Source organism: Parus major, chromosome 19, assembly GCF_001522545.3.
Source record: "Parus major isolate Abel chromosome 19, Parus_major1.1, whole genome shotgun sequence".
Lineage (NCBI taxonomy): Eukaryota > Metazoa > Chordata > Aves > Passeriformes > Paridae > Parus > Parus major.
The window spans coordinates 988,536-1,003,000 of record NC_031787.1 but is presented as its reverse complement, the minus strand read 5'-3'; the positions used below and the strand labels follow the sequence as shown (position 1 = coordinate 1,003,000).

The window sequence follows — 14,465 nt, the reverse complement described above, 5'->3', positions numbered from 1 at the left end:
GGGACAGGGGGACAGCGGGACAGGGGGACAGGGCAGTGGAGCAGACGATGCCTGAAGCTCTGGCTGTCCCAGCAGGGTGGGTTTGGGTGAGTGCAGGGCACACACTCAGCACACACAGCTCCAAGTCCTGCTGTGGTGCTGACAGGGGACAGGGCGCTCCTGGAGAGCTGGCAGGGAGGATTTGTGTGGCAGGATGCTAAAACAGCCAGAGCTGTGCTTGGCTTTACTGCGGGAAGTGGATTAGGCAAATCCCTGAGACAGTGCAGAAATCCATTTTTCCAGGTGCTGAGGCTGAAGGAAACCTGTAATTAATAGTACCCCGATTTTTACTTAGTTAAGTCTTAGAGCGAGGTATCCTGGAGTTTATATTTTTAGCAGCCGCTTTAAGAGAGGGTGGAGGAGGATAAGTGTGCATGGAGGGAGAGATTAATTTAAAATTGATAACCGCATGGCAGCACCACAGTTTTAACAAGCTCAAGGCCTGCCTTGTGCAGCCTGCTGTACTCGGGGGACTGGAGTTCAATTCTCCGTGCTGCCAGCTGAAATCAGAAATCACAACTGCAGTGATTAGCAGTGAATTTCCTGATCTTTGTGCCGCAGGCAAAGGAAGGAGGGGACTGGTTTTCTCCCTGTCTCCAGCGAGGTTAACCCCTAGCAGGAGAGGCAGAGGTAGGGAAAGGGAATCTGGGGCACTTTACACCATTTAAACTTGTACATGCTATTAAAAAAAAAAAATCAATGGCCATTAACAGCCCTGCCCGACTGTGGAGAAGTGCCCAGCAGCGTCTTAATTAATCTCCTCGCTAATAGAGGAGCATCACTTCCAAATGCTTGTGCTACCCCTCTCCTTCCAACCATGTAGGTCAGATCCACAGAGGCAGAATACAGATGGCAAAAACAGGGACTGGGATGTCATTGCAGAGTCATCCCAAACGCTGGGTTTACACCAGCTGGGACCGAATCTGATTTATCCACATCACCCTCAAGAACCAGCCTCTCTTGCTTTCCCTGTGTTTGCTCATCAGCAATGGATAGGTTGGAAGCAGTGAGACACTCTTCTGTATTGTTAAATTCTCAGTTATTTCTATTATTTGTCCCTATAAATGGCTCTACCTGATGGACAGAAAACAGCAGCACTTGTGAGTGTGTGGGCAGTATTTCTGCACAAGCCATCACCTTCATCCCTTGGTCCCTCTCTGGGTGTTGCTGCTGCTGAAGGCTGCTTGTCTGGGTCCCTTGTGATGAAAGAGGAAGGAATTTTGGCTGAAAGGTGTAATAATATCAAATTGCAATCTGTAAAACCATTGCAAGGGGCAGAAAGTTGGGGCCTCGTTTATCAGCTCTCCTTGGCCTGGAAAGGGGAAGCATTTTGGTAGCAAGAAAAGGTGTTGATTCATGGATAATAGGGAGTTTGTCCAGAAATTACCTTCTACTAATTCAGACCCTTGCCTGATGGAGAGGGCTGGAAATGATTTTGCTTGCTTGCCTCTTTGTTCCTCCCTGACCCTTCTGTGGGTCAAAACCAAGTATTTCTTCAGCTGAGCTGCTGAAGCACGTGATGTGCAGAGGCACCACGCTGGAATAATGTGTGTACTTGGAGTTTTGGCTCATCCCTGGCGTGCTCAGCACCGTGCCAGGGTCTCCCCACCCTTGACCATCTCCTCTCCAGTAAAATCAAACAAAGCTTGTTGTTGTGTGGGACGAGAGGTGTCTCTTCTGTGTGGGCAGCTGCTGCAGGTCCAAGGCTGGCAGGGCTGCTCAGGAGCTCTGGAGGTGTCAGTGGGGTGTGGGGTCCCTCCTGTGGCACCTGTGACCACCAGAGCCTCAGCTGTGGCTCACTGACCATCAGTGACCAGCTGGCACTGGCAAAGCTTCTTTCAGGAGAGCTGAAACTCGATTTCACAAGAATTCCCTGCAGCCCTCGGTACCCAAAGCTTGCCCTGCAAACCCCATCCAGTCACTCATCCTCAGCAGCTCCTGCCTCGAGAACATAAAAATCTCCAGACACCAATCTTTTAATGCTGGTCAAATGACAGTTTCCCAGTTTGTCAGTCCCAGCACAGCTCTCCTGCCTTTGGTGTGACTTGAGGCCACCAAGCTGTCCCATGGAAAGCACAAAGCAGCTCCTTTGAACGTAAGAAGGTCCCAAATTGAAACTGATGTAATTTGAGTGCAGGATTTGGCCCATGGACTCCAGTTCTGGCTCCCCTGGCACTTGTAAGCTTTTTATTACTAATTAAAGTTGGTAAGTAGTCCCCCTCAGGGTGTTTTGGCTCATAAATGAAGGCCAACAAAGTATCTAATTTTGCTAAATAGAGTAATTTTTTATATGCCAACAGAGGGCTTTTGGTTAAGATTTTGTTTTCCCTCTCCCCACTGTTGTTTAGATGCAAGAGCTCTGATGTTTTCTATCCACATCAAGAAACAGAAGGAGCTCTTGTTTCCTTGTTGGAGTTTCCCTGTCCTGTTCCCTCAGGCCATACCTGCTCCAGCCTCCCCAGCCCATGGGTCCAACCCCAGTTCTCACTGCTGACCCCACTCTTTGCTGGAAAAGATCCTGCTCAGCACACACAGGAATGTCAGAATCCAGTTAGGTGAAATTTTCAGCCCTGAAATATTAAAAGCCATCAGCTTTTGTGTAATTGTACATGTCTGGGTTCTTATCAGGAGGTTGTTTTCTCCTTAGGCAGTTAAAACATGGTTTCCTTTCCCTTCTTAAAATCAAACCTGTTACAGTTTGATGAATGAAGCAGCAGAATTAAAAGTGTTTTAATAGTGTTACAAACCCCTCATTGACAGGGATTGTTATTATGATAATCATTTAGCAGAGTAGGAATTTGGAGAAGCTGTTTGGACCAGCCAGCAATGTGAAATATTTGGGGTGAATTTCATCTCTGTGAAGACCAAAAGCCATTTAAAAAGCCGACTGGAGTCTTTTGATTTACATTTCTGATATTAAACAGAGCCTCTCTCCATGTTTTTTTGCTACAGGGCATCGCCTCATTGCTAAGAAATAAGGCAATGGCAAGGATCCAGTTCCTTAATGAACCAGCCTATCTGGAAAAAACAGCTTTTCACACCATAATAAACAATGAACACCTTTTAGATAACAAATTCAATGGCAAAAATATTGCATTGTACATGTCAGAGCCCCATAATTTAATGGAAGCACTTGCTGCATTAGTGGTTTACATTAATTTTTAAAATTAATTTTGTTTGGCCTGCGGGGGAAATACTTTCTTTTTTGCTTCTGATATCCTGCAGCTCATTAACACTTTTTTACTGCTGCTCTACAATACTGTCTGTAATCGTCCAATTTGTAGCTAGAGGCTCATTTTTTAACTAGAGAGAGAAGAAAAAAATGGAGCTTTTACTGAAATCATAAATGAAGCTTCAACCACACTGAAAAATCAGCATCTCTAACAACAGCCAGAGTGCTGTGGCTTTCTGAGGATGTGTTAATTAAACCCTGGATGGATTGTGAGCCTGCAGTTTCTGGGTAGTTCTGTAGCCTGGGACAGGGAACTTTTCATCCCAATTCTGCCCTGCAGACATTGGCCAGGGAAGCACTGTTCCTCCCTTTGCTCCTGGTTTTTCTGGACACTGAGGGGCTTTGAGCTGTCCTATATCCCTGTATTCCCTGAGAATTGTGTGATACGGGTTTCAATTTAAAAAGTGATTGTGCTTATTCAGAGTTACTGAGGAGCACAAATGTGTTTTCACCTTGGAGCGCTGGAGCGCTGCCCTGCCTGGCAAAACCAGACAGCCCAAATCAAACTTCAACAACTCCAGCCTCGGCCCAGTTCCCTGCATCGTTCCCAGTTGTTAATTTAACACTGGACTGGTTCTGTCTGCCTGAATATTGAGGGCCATGTGGGCAGCTCCTGCCAGATCCCAGGCTCTCCCCAGCTCCAGGCACAGCAGCTCTGCAGATAAACCACCCCTGGGAGCAGCAGATAAACCACCCCTGGGAGCAGCAGATAAACCACCCCTGGGAGCAGCAGNGCAGATAAACCACCCCTGGGAGCAGCAGATAAACCACCCCTGGGAGCAGCAGATAAACCACCCCTGGGAGCAGCAGGAGCTTTCCCCAGGGCCTGTCCCACCCTGTGCTGGGTGTCCCCAGCTGCTGCAGCCCCAGGGGCTCTAGCAGGTCCCCAGGGATGGACAGACATGGCCCTGGGATGTGTTCCCAGTGCCTCAGCAGGGTCTCTCTGCAGAAGCTGGTGGTTTGCTGAGCTGCTGGTGGAGGCTGGAGCTGTCTGACACTCGGTGCTGCAGAAGACACACGGCTGTGTCCTGGCACACCTTGGCTTTGTCACTCCAGGTGCCCCCGAGCACTCAATCCTCCTGCCAGCACAGGGGGATAATCACTGCAGGCTGCACAGGGTGGCAGGATTATTTCTGTCTGGCTAGCTGTCTGTGCCCCATCACTGCTCCATCCCAGGGCCTGTCAGGGCTCCTTTTCCACATTTTCAATATCATTTCACAGCTTTCCAGCACGAGTGCCCAAATGGAAGTTGTGCAGCACCACGGAGGATGAGTGAGCAATGACAAGTGTTGGTGTTGAGCAGCACCTGTATTGCTTGGTGTGCACTGTGCTTCACTTGGTGAAACAATAGCTGTGAACTCGGTGTAGTTAAGCTGAGCTTTGTGTTTAATGTGGGCTGTTGTGAATGTAAAGGTGGAAATCCACCAGATTGTAAGCCTGGGCTCTCCCAGCAGGCAGGAGGAATGCCCAGGGTAACTGGGATGTGCTGCACAGGACAGTGTTTGTAGATAGGAAATGGTGTGTAATTACAGGGGTGAGATCATCAGTTTATATAACTCAGCGTGACTCCGCTGATGTCAGTGGAATTGTGCCAATTGACAGCAGCTGAAGGAGACAAACACTTGCACAGATGTGCTGAGTGTCCCTGCTGGACGTGGTGGGAGTCCTGGCTGGGGCAGGCTGGGTCCCTGCTGGGGCTGCACACAGGGAGCCTTTTGACACCACTGCTGCAGGAACCTGCAGCTTCCCCTCGCTGGGAGGTGAACAGAAATCTGGGAAGGAAAAGCTGTCACCACCTGGAGCTGCTCTGCTGAGTGAAGGACCAATGGTTGGGCAGGCCAGGGATGGTTGGTACGGAAATCTGATTCTTGCCAGCACTGGAAATCCCTGCCTTGAATGAGTAATTCTCCTGTGAAATCAAGGGTGCTGCGTGTGGAGCTACTTCAGCTGAATTTGTCACCATTTCTAGTTTAGGGAAAGGAATTGTTGAATTGCAGAGTGCTTTAGGTTGGAAGGGACCTCAAAGCCCATCCTGTTCCAGCCCTCTGCCATGGCAGGGACCTCTTCCTCTGTCCCAGGAGCTCCCAGCCCTGTCCAGCCTGGCCTTGGCACATCCAGGGATCCAGGGACAGCCCCAGCTGCTCTGTGCCAGGGCCTCAGCACCTCACAGGGACTGATTCCTTCCCAGTATCCAATCTTGACCTCCCCTCTTCCAGTTAAAAGCCATTCCCTGTGTCCCACCCCTCCATCCCTTATCCCAGGCCCCTCTCCAGCTCTCCTGGAACCCCTTTAGGCACTGGAAGGGGCTCTGAGGTCACCCTGGAGCCTCCCCCAGCCTTTCCTGGTAGGAGAGGTGCCCCAGCAGAGGCAGCTGCTGCACAGGGATGAGCAGGGGAACCCAGCTCGGGGTGCTGAATAAACCACAGGAGCTATTGTTGCCTTTCAGAAAGGCTATCTAATTTTTATTTTTTGTGGAACTTGTAGCCATTTTGAAGCTTTCATTTTTCATAATGTCACAGATAATCTTTTATCTATTATCCAGTAGTGCCATTCTGACAGACATTTGCATCAAATGGGAAGGCACAGGCTGGAGCTCTCTCAGGTGGGGAAAGCAGCTTGATCTGAAAGGTTATTCCCTCTTGCTGGGTCTCAGGCCTTTGTTCTTGATTCACACTCGTTTCCCCCCATCTGAATGCAGGCATTTCTAGAGCTTTTTCTTTAGAGAAACCTTCCATTCTGAGATCTGAGCTCATTCAAGCTTCTTCCTACATAGCAGTCAAAAACTTGTATTCACTGCAAATGATGAAGCTGCTTTGAAACTTTTGTTGAAGACTCTGTATGGCTCCAGAATCCTTTCAGAACCTTTCCTACAGAGACACAGCAGCTTTCTCACTTTTCAAGGAGAGGAAACACTGATGAAGGAAGGAACTTAAGCAGCCACGAGCCTTTTTGCAGTTGCATCTCTATCTACCAACCACCCCCTCAAAAGTCCAATGGGAGCAATGACCTTTAAAGATGTGGGTAGAATATGAGCTGAGTGTCTAAAAGTTAGCAAAGCAGAAAAACTGCACGACTGGAAATATGAAAATCAGTTCAATATTACCTCGGTTTCACAATCCCTCACTTAGGAGGTTATTAAATGACAATATAAAAGGGTGAATAAACCTCCATTTCACAGGGAGAATTTCACTGATTGAAGAAGTAGCCTTGTTCTCCACATAATAAACACAAATAGGGCTCCATTTCAGAGCCCTGATGTGTTCTTGGGTTATTTGAAAGTCATTCTCAGCACACTGACTAAGCCAAAGCATTCACTGCCCATCACGAGCTTCCCAGTCTCCCTCCCATCTCCCCAGTGCTTCCAGCTCCCAAAAACACCCAGCTGCTGAGCCAGGACGGGCAGAGCTGGGCATGGGGTGACAGGGGAGCTGTGTTTGGGCACCAGGGGCTGCTGCTGCTGCTGCTGCTGTTCCCTTGGGGCTTGGGGCTGGAATCCTCTGGCCCCACAGGGCTGCTGCACCCACCTGCCTTCCCAGCAAGAATGATCCCAGCACACCTTTAACTTCTCTGCAGGGAATTCACAGGGACTCTGACTGCTCAGAGCATCCCAGGGCAAAGCTCAGGGGTGTTTGGGGAGTGCTGGGTTTGGAGTATCAGGAACAAACCTTCCCTGGGGCTGAGCTTGGGGAGGAGCACTGGGGTCTGAGCAGTGTCAGGGTGTGGGTCACAGCACAACAACCAGCTGAAAGGTTGGTTTTATTTCCCTGTTGCTGCCTGAAGAAGAAATTGGGGGTTGGAAAGAGTCAGAACTCTTTCATCCAAACTGGTTCTGCTGTGGTCCCTAAGCTGTGCCTGGTTAATTCTGTCTGGGATGTGTAAGCTTGTACACATCATACCTGACACTGCCAAGAGCACTATCAGTAACCCCAAATGACAATGATTTGCTTTTATAGCTCTTTTTAATAGTACTGTACCATCCATATTGCAAGTTTTACAGTTTGTGCCACTCACTGATAAATACTTCATAAGCTCCCACGGCTGCCCTGTGTGTTCCATGGGATGGAGTGAAAATAGGAACCTTGTGAGACAGGGAGGCTTTAAATGAGCTAGAAATCATTATTGCTAATGATGATGCAGGAGCAGACACCCAATAACAACTTGAGGAGTTTGTTCAGCCCTGTTAAGTGGAAACTCTCGGCCTCCTGGGCTCAGCCTCTGGGAACAAAGTTTTAAATAAGCAGCTGATGACGCAGTGGCTCAGAATAAAAAGTAAATCTGTGCTTTTAGGTGCTGCTCTGGTCTGTGGAGTTGGGTTCTGTCAGAAGTGGAGCAGTGAAATTTAGCAAAGCATGTGACACCTGCGTAATGAACAATGACCTCTGAGAAATAAGTCAGTGTTAACCTGATTTCAGTAAGGCAGGAACAGCAGAGCCCAGGATGGCGTGAAGAACAGGAGTAAAGGGTTTTCCCATTCTGCATATATGGGATTGAAAACCTGGAGAGAGAGAGAGAACACACTTCTTTGGGTTTGTGTGACAGCAATCTTGGGAACTGCTGCTTGAGTTACCTCTGGGTAGGTGATGGAGAGCTGGTGGAGCTGGGAATAATGTTACTTGAAAATGTGTGTTATGTAATGTTACCTTGAAACTGTAAATTATATTGAAAATTATATTTTTAAAATGTGCAGAATTGATACGAATTGCTGCTGGCCTGTTCTCCCCCAGCTGTGCTGGAGCTGATCTGTGTGGTTGGCAGCAGGAGTGGAAGGGCAGCCACAGGTATCAATAATCAGCCATCTGAAGTCTCTGATCCATCCCAGGAGGAAAGGTGGATTTTGCAGGGAGGTCCAATAATCTCAGGGAATTTAAGAGGTGCTCTGGTCAAGGCTGGTGCCACCTGGACTAAGACTTTCCATTTTTATGTCCCCTCTGAAGAGTTCACAGAAGTCACCTGCTGCAGCCCCAGCTCAGAACCACAGTGTGGCCATCCCTGCTCTGGAACCTTCCCACTTTAACCCCTCCTTGTCCCAGGGGATGCTCCTTGGGCAGCAGCAGCTCCCAGCCAAGGGTGGAGCACTGCTCTGTCCCTGGGAGCCCGAGCCTGTCCCCTCCAGCTGCTGCTGGGCTCTGTCACAGCCCCAGGGCCTGCAGCCTGCACAGCTTCACTTGTGTCCCTGGCTGGAGGAATCCAAGAGCTTGTCTGGGCTCTGGGTTAAGGGCTGCTGTGTGTTGATAGGGGTTGAGTTATTCAAGCTCACTCTGCAGTGGAACAAGCCCCAAGGGACTGTCAGCTCCAGAGCACCCGCTGCCCACAGCCTGGCGTGTTTCTGCACAGGGAGGAGGCAGCTTTTAAGTAATTAGTGCCCAAAGCATTCACTGCTTTGTAGGTCAAAAGCAAAACCTTAATTCTACCAGAAAACTATCAGAAGGCAGCTCAGATTTGGGAGCATGGCTGTAATCAGCTTTCCCTGTGACACACCACTTAATGAGCAGGCAGCAGCCTTCTCCTCCAGCTGGAACCTCCAGCTGACCCATGGAGAGCAGGTTGTTGTTGCTTTAATCACCTGGTGACAAATGAGGATACCCACGGTGGCTCCAGGATCTGAAATGGGTGTCTGGGCCTTTATTGACTATGTGGAAATAGCCAAGTTCATCCTGGCCTCTAAGGGGTGTGACTGGGTGGCTGCCAGTGGTCTGGGGAATCAGAGGGAAATAGGGAGAGCATGTAGCAGGAAAGCTGTCTGGGTTTCTGTTCTGCCATGGATGTATGCCTGGAGAGTCTCCTGGGAGAGATCCTGGCCCACAAAACACGAGCAGGGGCTGTGCTGCCCTTGAGCTCCTTATCCCTGATCTTGAGTGGGGGTACGAAGATAACAGTGGAGTTTCCTTCTTCAGGCACTTCAGGAGATCCTCAGTATCTCCTTTGGAAGTGCCTGCATGCATTTGTACATGAGTTGGACATTGCTGCTGCCATCCTCTAAAGCCTGAGGATTAATTAAGGCGTTTTAATCGCGAGCTCTCGTGTACGGTTAAAGCGCAAGGGGAGTAGAAGGAGGGAAGGAGTGATGTATTCACTTACCCTGCTCACCCTTCCATACACTGCTGTGTGCACTGGGAAAGATAAGGAGCAATGTTAAACACAACATTAAAATAATTATGTTCATTATAATGCAGCTTGTCAGATGCTTGTGTCACTCTCGGTGAAAAATAAAATTCCGTCCTTGTGTTTTTTTCATGATGCGGGAGGAAACACTTGAATTGTGTTCCTCATGTTTCCTGGAATCTCAAACTTCCCTTTCATGTGTTTGATGTGATTTCTGAATTTCTTGGGAGCAGTGAGAAGATGCAGAAAAATGAAATGATATGAAGATATTTCTAAGGCAATATTTTTCAGCTGTGTCGAGGAGAGAGAATATTTCAGGAGAGGTGGTGACAAGACAAGTGGGTCAGACAAAATCCTCCAAGGAAATGTGTTTTGAGGTACTTGCTTTCCATGGGATCCAGAGCTGGGAGGAACTTGTACATGTGTGTGAATAAACCAGATATTTTTTCTGGCACAGCAGGGAAACAGACTTGACTGCCAAGTTAGCAAGAATCCTTGCAGGAATATAATCTGAGCTACTCTAAACCTTTACCTGAACATCTTCAAGCATTTTTGAGCCCCTTTCCTCTGTCAGATCAGGCAGCCAATTCCAGTCATTTTGGGCAGGAGTGGCAGCTGAAATGCCACAACCATGGGTGGATAAAGATGGAACAAGGAGCTGGTGCAGCTTGTCTCAGCACTGTAGTGCTCTCTCCACATCAAGATGTCCTTCACTTGCTGCAGGATGAGCTCAGGCTCGATTCTTGGGTAAAACCCTATCCATTTCCTGTCTTTTTTTCTCTTCAGACCATTTAACTTTATTTTAGAAGCCTGGGAACAAGACTTGGAGGGTTGTCAGGTCTGTTCTTGGTCTGCTGGGGGCAGAGTCAGGTCTCTGCTCCCTCCCTCCCTCTGCCATGGAGCAAAGACCCTGATGGTGTTGTCCTTCCTGAAACAGCTTCAGAAATGATAAACAGCAGCAGAACTTCTCTGTGTGTGGAATGACTAATGCTGAGTGTCTGTGTTTGCAGCATCTTCATTTCCAACCTGCCATTGGTGTATAATTAAGGTGTTTGAAGAGAAGCCTGTCATATACCTGCAAATGAGATAAAACCTGCAACTTTTAATTGATCTATCCTGATATAAATCAGGCAGAAACATTGAGAGGGGACTCGTGGGTCGTGGTCTGTAGGCTGTGTTTATAGAGTAAGTGTGCTGGCATTTATTACAGGACTCTTTCTCCTTCTCCCTTCCTGTTCTTCCCTCCCCCAGTCCCCTGTGCTGACCCCTAATCCCAACAAAATGAAGATCTGGTTGTCATATGGATGGCAAAGCCTTCCTCTTGCATCACAATCAGTGTAGATCAAAAACACCTCATTTAAAAACAGATGTTTTCTGGTAGTCATTAATATAGTTTCTCCCCTCTTCCTTTTTTTTTTTTTAGGGGAACCTTTTATTTTGTGATCATCTGCTTTAGCATTAGCTTGAGGGACTGAATTTAGGCACTGCAGTGACTGGATGAACTGCTTCATTTGAAACATGAAGCTGATCTGAATTTTGGAGCTCAGAATGAAACCATTTCCATTTCCATGCGTGTCCTCCCTGGTTTTTGGCTTAGAGGAGAAGTCCTGTGTGGATCAACATTCTCAAATACCTTTCTCAAGCGAGAGCCCCGCTGGAAGCCGTGGGGTGCTGAGCGCTCACAATCTCCGCTGTCTCCAGTGCCCTCTGAATTTCCCTGCCTCTCTCCAGGTGCCCCTTTTGAAAATCTCTGTACCAGGTCTTTTATTTGACAGTTCTTTCACAGAGGGATTTCTCTCCCAATTTATTTGGCCAGAAATGTTCCCCTTTTTTCACTCTTCCACTCCTCAGCTGTGCACAGCTCAGCTTTCTCCTTCTGCGTTGGAATTGGCTGCATTTTACTGAGGCTTCAAATAGAGAGGATTTGAGCCCATAAATCCTTGCTCTGTGTGAGTCCTTATTTTCACTAATAGCACCACTGAAGTCATCAAGACTGTTTACATGAATAGGATCAGGAGTAATTCTAGTTGGGTCTAATTAGTTACACCAATTTAAGTGAAAGCAGCATCAATCCGTTGTTCTGCAGAGGACGTTGGGATGAAAAATGCTAAGGCAGAGTGTGAACCCACATGGTTGTGTATGGTTAAAGGATATTGTTGTCTGGCATTTTTCACAGAGAACAATCATTAGTACAAGTTGGAAAAATATAGGGTTTGGGGCTGCATTTTCCCTGCAATTTAATATTACTTGGTATTGGTTAGAAATAAATTGTTACAGACTCCCTTTGAATTCCTTTAGGGTAAATATTTATCACATGTAACATTTCCTCAATATTCTGAATTTTCAATACAATTAGCTTCACTGCAGGTTATTTACTCCCAAGTCAGAATTCAAGGAAAAGCCTCCAAGTGTATTTTGAGCTGAGCTATTCATCAGAAGTCCAACGTGATTTTGTTCAAAGTGAGGCAAAAGCTGTGGGAGATTTTCAAGCTGGGGAACTGCATTTGCAAGATGCATCAAACTAATGGTGTACACAAAGTGTCTCGTTTTCCCTCCTTTCTGTGGGGGGTGTTTGAAATGCTCATTACTGGGTCCAGAATGGGATGCTGGCAGGGAGATGATGATGGGAGGGAAGCAGGGCTCTGTGAATCCCTGGCAGAAGGCTGGCAGGAGCACAGAGCCATTCACAGTCTGTGCACCCTGGAGCTCTGGGAGCACCCCCAGGCCAGGGGAGGGGTGCTGGGCTGAGGCTTGGGGGTGCCACGGGTACCTCCAGGGTGTTGAAACCACTGCAGGGGTTTCACTTGGGAAATCACCCCAGAGCAGAGACACTCAGCTCACTGCCTGAGCATCTCTGGTGTTCTGTTGGTGATAATCCATGAGCCTTCCAATGCCCTTGGGCTCCTCTGTAAGAACTTGCTAGTGAAACCACTCTCTTCTAGAGTCCTGATCCTGTTGGGTTAATCCTATTTAATCACAAGCTTTAGGTGTTCTCTAATGAGAAATGAGTTTGCTTTGGTCAGGTTGTCTCCTCGGGGTGCTGAGGAGTGTGTTCACTGGGATGTTCCTGTCACAATCTGCTGCTGGTGAAGTTGCTGTAGGAGCTTCCAGCCTTTCCCACGTGTATTTTGGTGCCCTTTCATGGCCTGTGCTCTGCGCTGCCTCAGTAAAACGAGGCAAGATTAGCTGGGGGGTGAAGAAAACAAAAGGATAATTCAGTTTAACCAGTGGAAGTCCAGAAGGGAAGGGGGTAGGATCCTTGGGGAATGGGGGAGGCCTTGTGACAAGGAGGGAATTTCACAGTGACATTTTCAAAGGCTCTACCCACTGAGATTTATAATGAAATTTTGCATCTTCCTGGACTGCAGTTGAAGATGGTTTGTAGATTTGAGAGTCATGCCTTCAGATCACACTGGTGTCAGCTGGTTTGGGTTTTTGACTTTAAAGCCACCATATACAGCATCTGCTGATGTGGTTTGTAATCACCTCAAGCTTGTTTAAGTTGAACCATTCAGCAAAGAGATTAATTTATACTTCATCCATAATATAACTTCTTCTGGGAGTAAAAGCTGGAGAGGATGATGGACAGCATGAAATTTCTCATTACTTGGTTTTAGAAGGGACAAGCCAAAACATTAAAATGCCCCAAACAATTCAAGATATTTTAAAGCTTTCTAAAAGCTTTTTCCCCTTTTTTTTTTTTTTTAAAGATGTTTCATTATAGGGAACTTCAAAGAGTACATTTGATCTGCTGGTATGGTTTTGACTGTATCCACCAGGAGTTCACTTAAGCCAAGCAGTGAAACAATAATGTATGTTGTACAGCTGAAATGAAAATTAACCTAATGTACAGTATTTGCTGCCTTGCACAGCTGAAATGAACTCCTGGTGGACAGGGAAAAAAATGCTGGCAGATCAAATACACCTTTTGAAGTTTATTATAATAAAATGAAATAAAGCCACCAAGGGAAGCATTTGCAAAAAAAAGAAAGGCTTAGGAGGGCTACAGCTGTTGTATACTGCTCTGGTCTTTTTTTCTTTTTTCTTCTTTTTTTTTAATTGCATTTACTAAAGCCTCAGTGCAGAGCCCACTGAAGCCATTGTGAGTTCTTCCCATTAGCTGTTCTGGACCCTGATATCAGATTGCTGGGACCAGCCTGGCCACCAAAAGCCACCTGCTTTACTGGGAGCCCCAGTGGCTGTGCCCACGTGTGGCCTGAAGGATCCACCAGAACACAATGTCTTGCTAAAAAGGCAATTTTCTTGGAAGGATTTTTTTATCTAGAGAATTGTGGTATCATAATTTTCAGTTAGCATTTTGCTCCCTCTAAATAAATCCCTCTCCTCCATCCTTTACTCCTGATAAATACAGTGACAGTAGTCCTGGTTTTAATCAGGAGATTAAAAGTGTCCATGCTTCAGCTAGCGTGGTGAGCCCCCTTTGCTGGGGGAGATTAAGCCCTGCAGAGGTTAGCCTGTTTCCATAAGCAAAAAGAATTTTTTTTTTATTAATATCAGTAGATTAAATAAAATTGCCTATCTGGGGACCTTTTTCCTCTCCTTTTCCCTGAAAGGTGATTACATGTCCTGAGAAGTGTCAGTCAAAGCCACCAGAGCATCAGGTGGTCGGCATTGCTGCTGTGGCAGTGCTGGAGGATCAGCCTGAGCTCCTGCCAGGGAAATGGGGGGCATTTCCTCCAGCCAGCATTCTGCCAGCTAGGAGAAACTCCAAAACCAAACTGACATTGGCTTCTCTTTCCCCCCTTCTTGCAGGGCAATAATAAAAGCAGCCCTGTGTATTTATGTGCATCCCCCATGAGTGTGGCTCTGCTGGTGTCCCCATCAGTTCAGTGTGACAGGGAGAGGCTGTTGTGCCACAGGGCAGGGGGGTGCTGTGAGAGCTGGGCTGGACAGGAGCACCCCCAGAGCATCCCCAGAGCACCCCAGAGTACCCCAGAGCATTTCAGAGCACCCCCAGAGCACAGCAGAGCACCCCAGAGCACAGCAGAGCACCCCAGAGCACAGCAGAGCACCCCAGGGCACCCCAGAGCATCCCCAGAGTACAGCAGAGTATCCCAGAGCATCCCCAGAG

The 14,465-nt window shown here is 47.5% G+C and overlaps 1 protein-coding gene and 1 long non-coding RNA gene across 3 annotated transcripts in view; both read left to right on the top strand.

Annotated features, from left to right (window-relative positions):
* Positions 1–14,465, top strand: part of AUTS2 (activator of transcription and developmental regulator AUTS2) — a 668,592-nt gene that overhangs the window by 545,620 nt on the left and 108,507 nt on the right. The gene's annotated exons all lie outside the window — the stretch shown is intronic.
* Positions 6,829–11,310, top strand: LOC117245298. 2 transcript variants are annotated; one of them, XR_004499875.1, is made up of 3 exons: positions 6,829–10,120; positions 10,384–10,558; positions 10,797–11,310. It is a non-coding gene; the product is annotated as an uncharacterized LOC117245298 (long non-coding RNA). The 2 variants fall into 2 exon arrangements; XR_004499874.1 differs by having other exon boundaries at positions 6,829–10,558.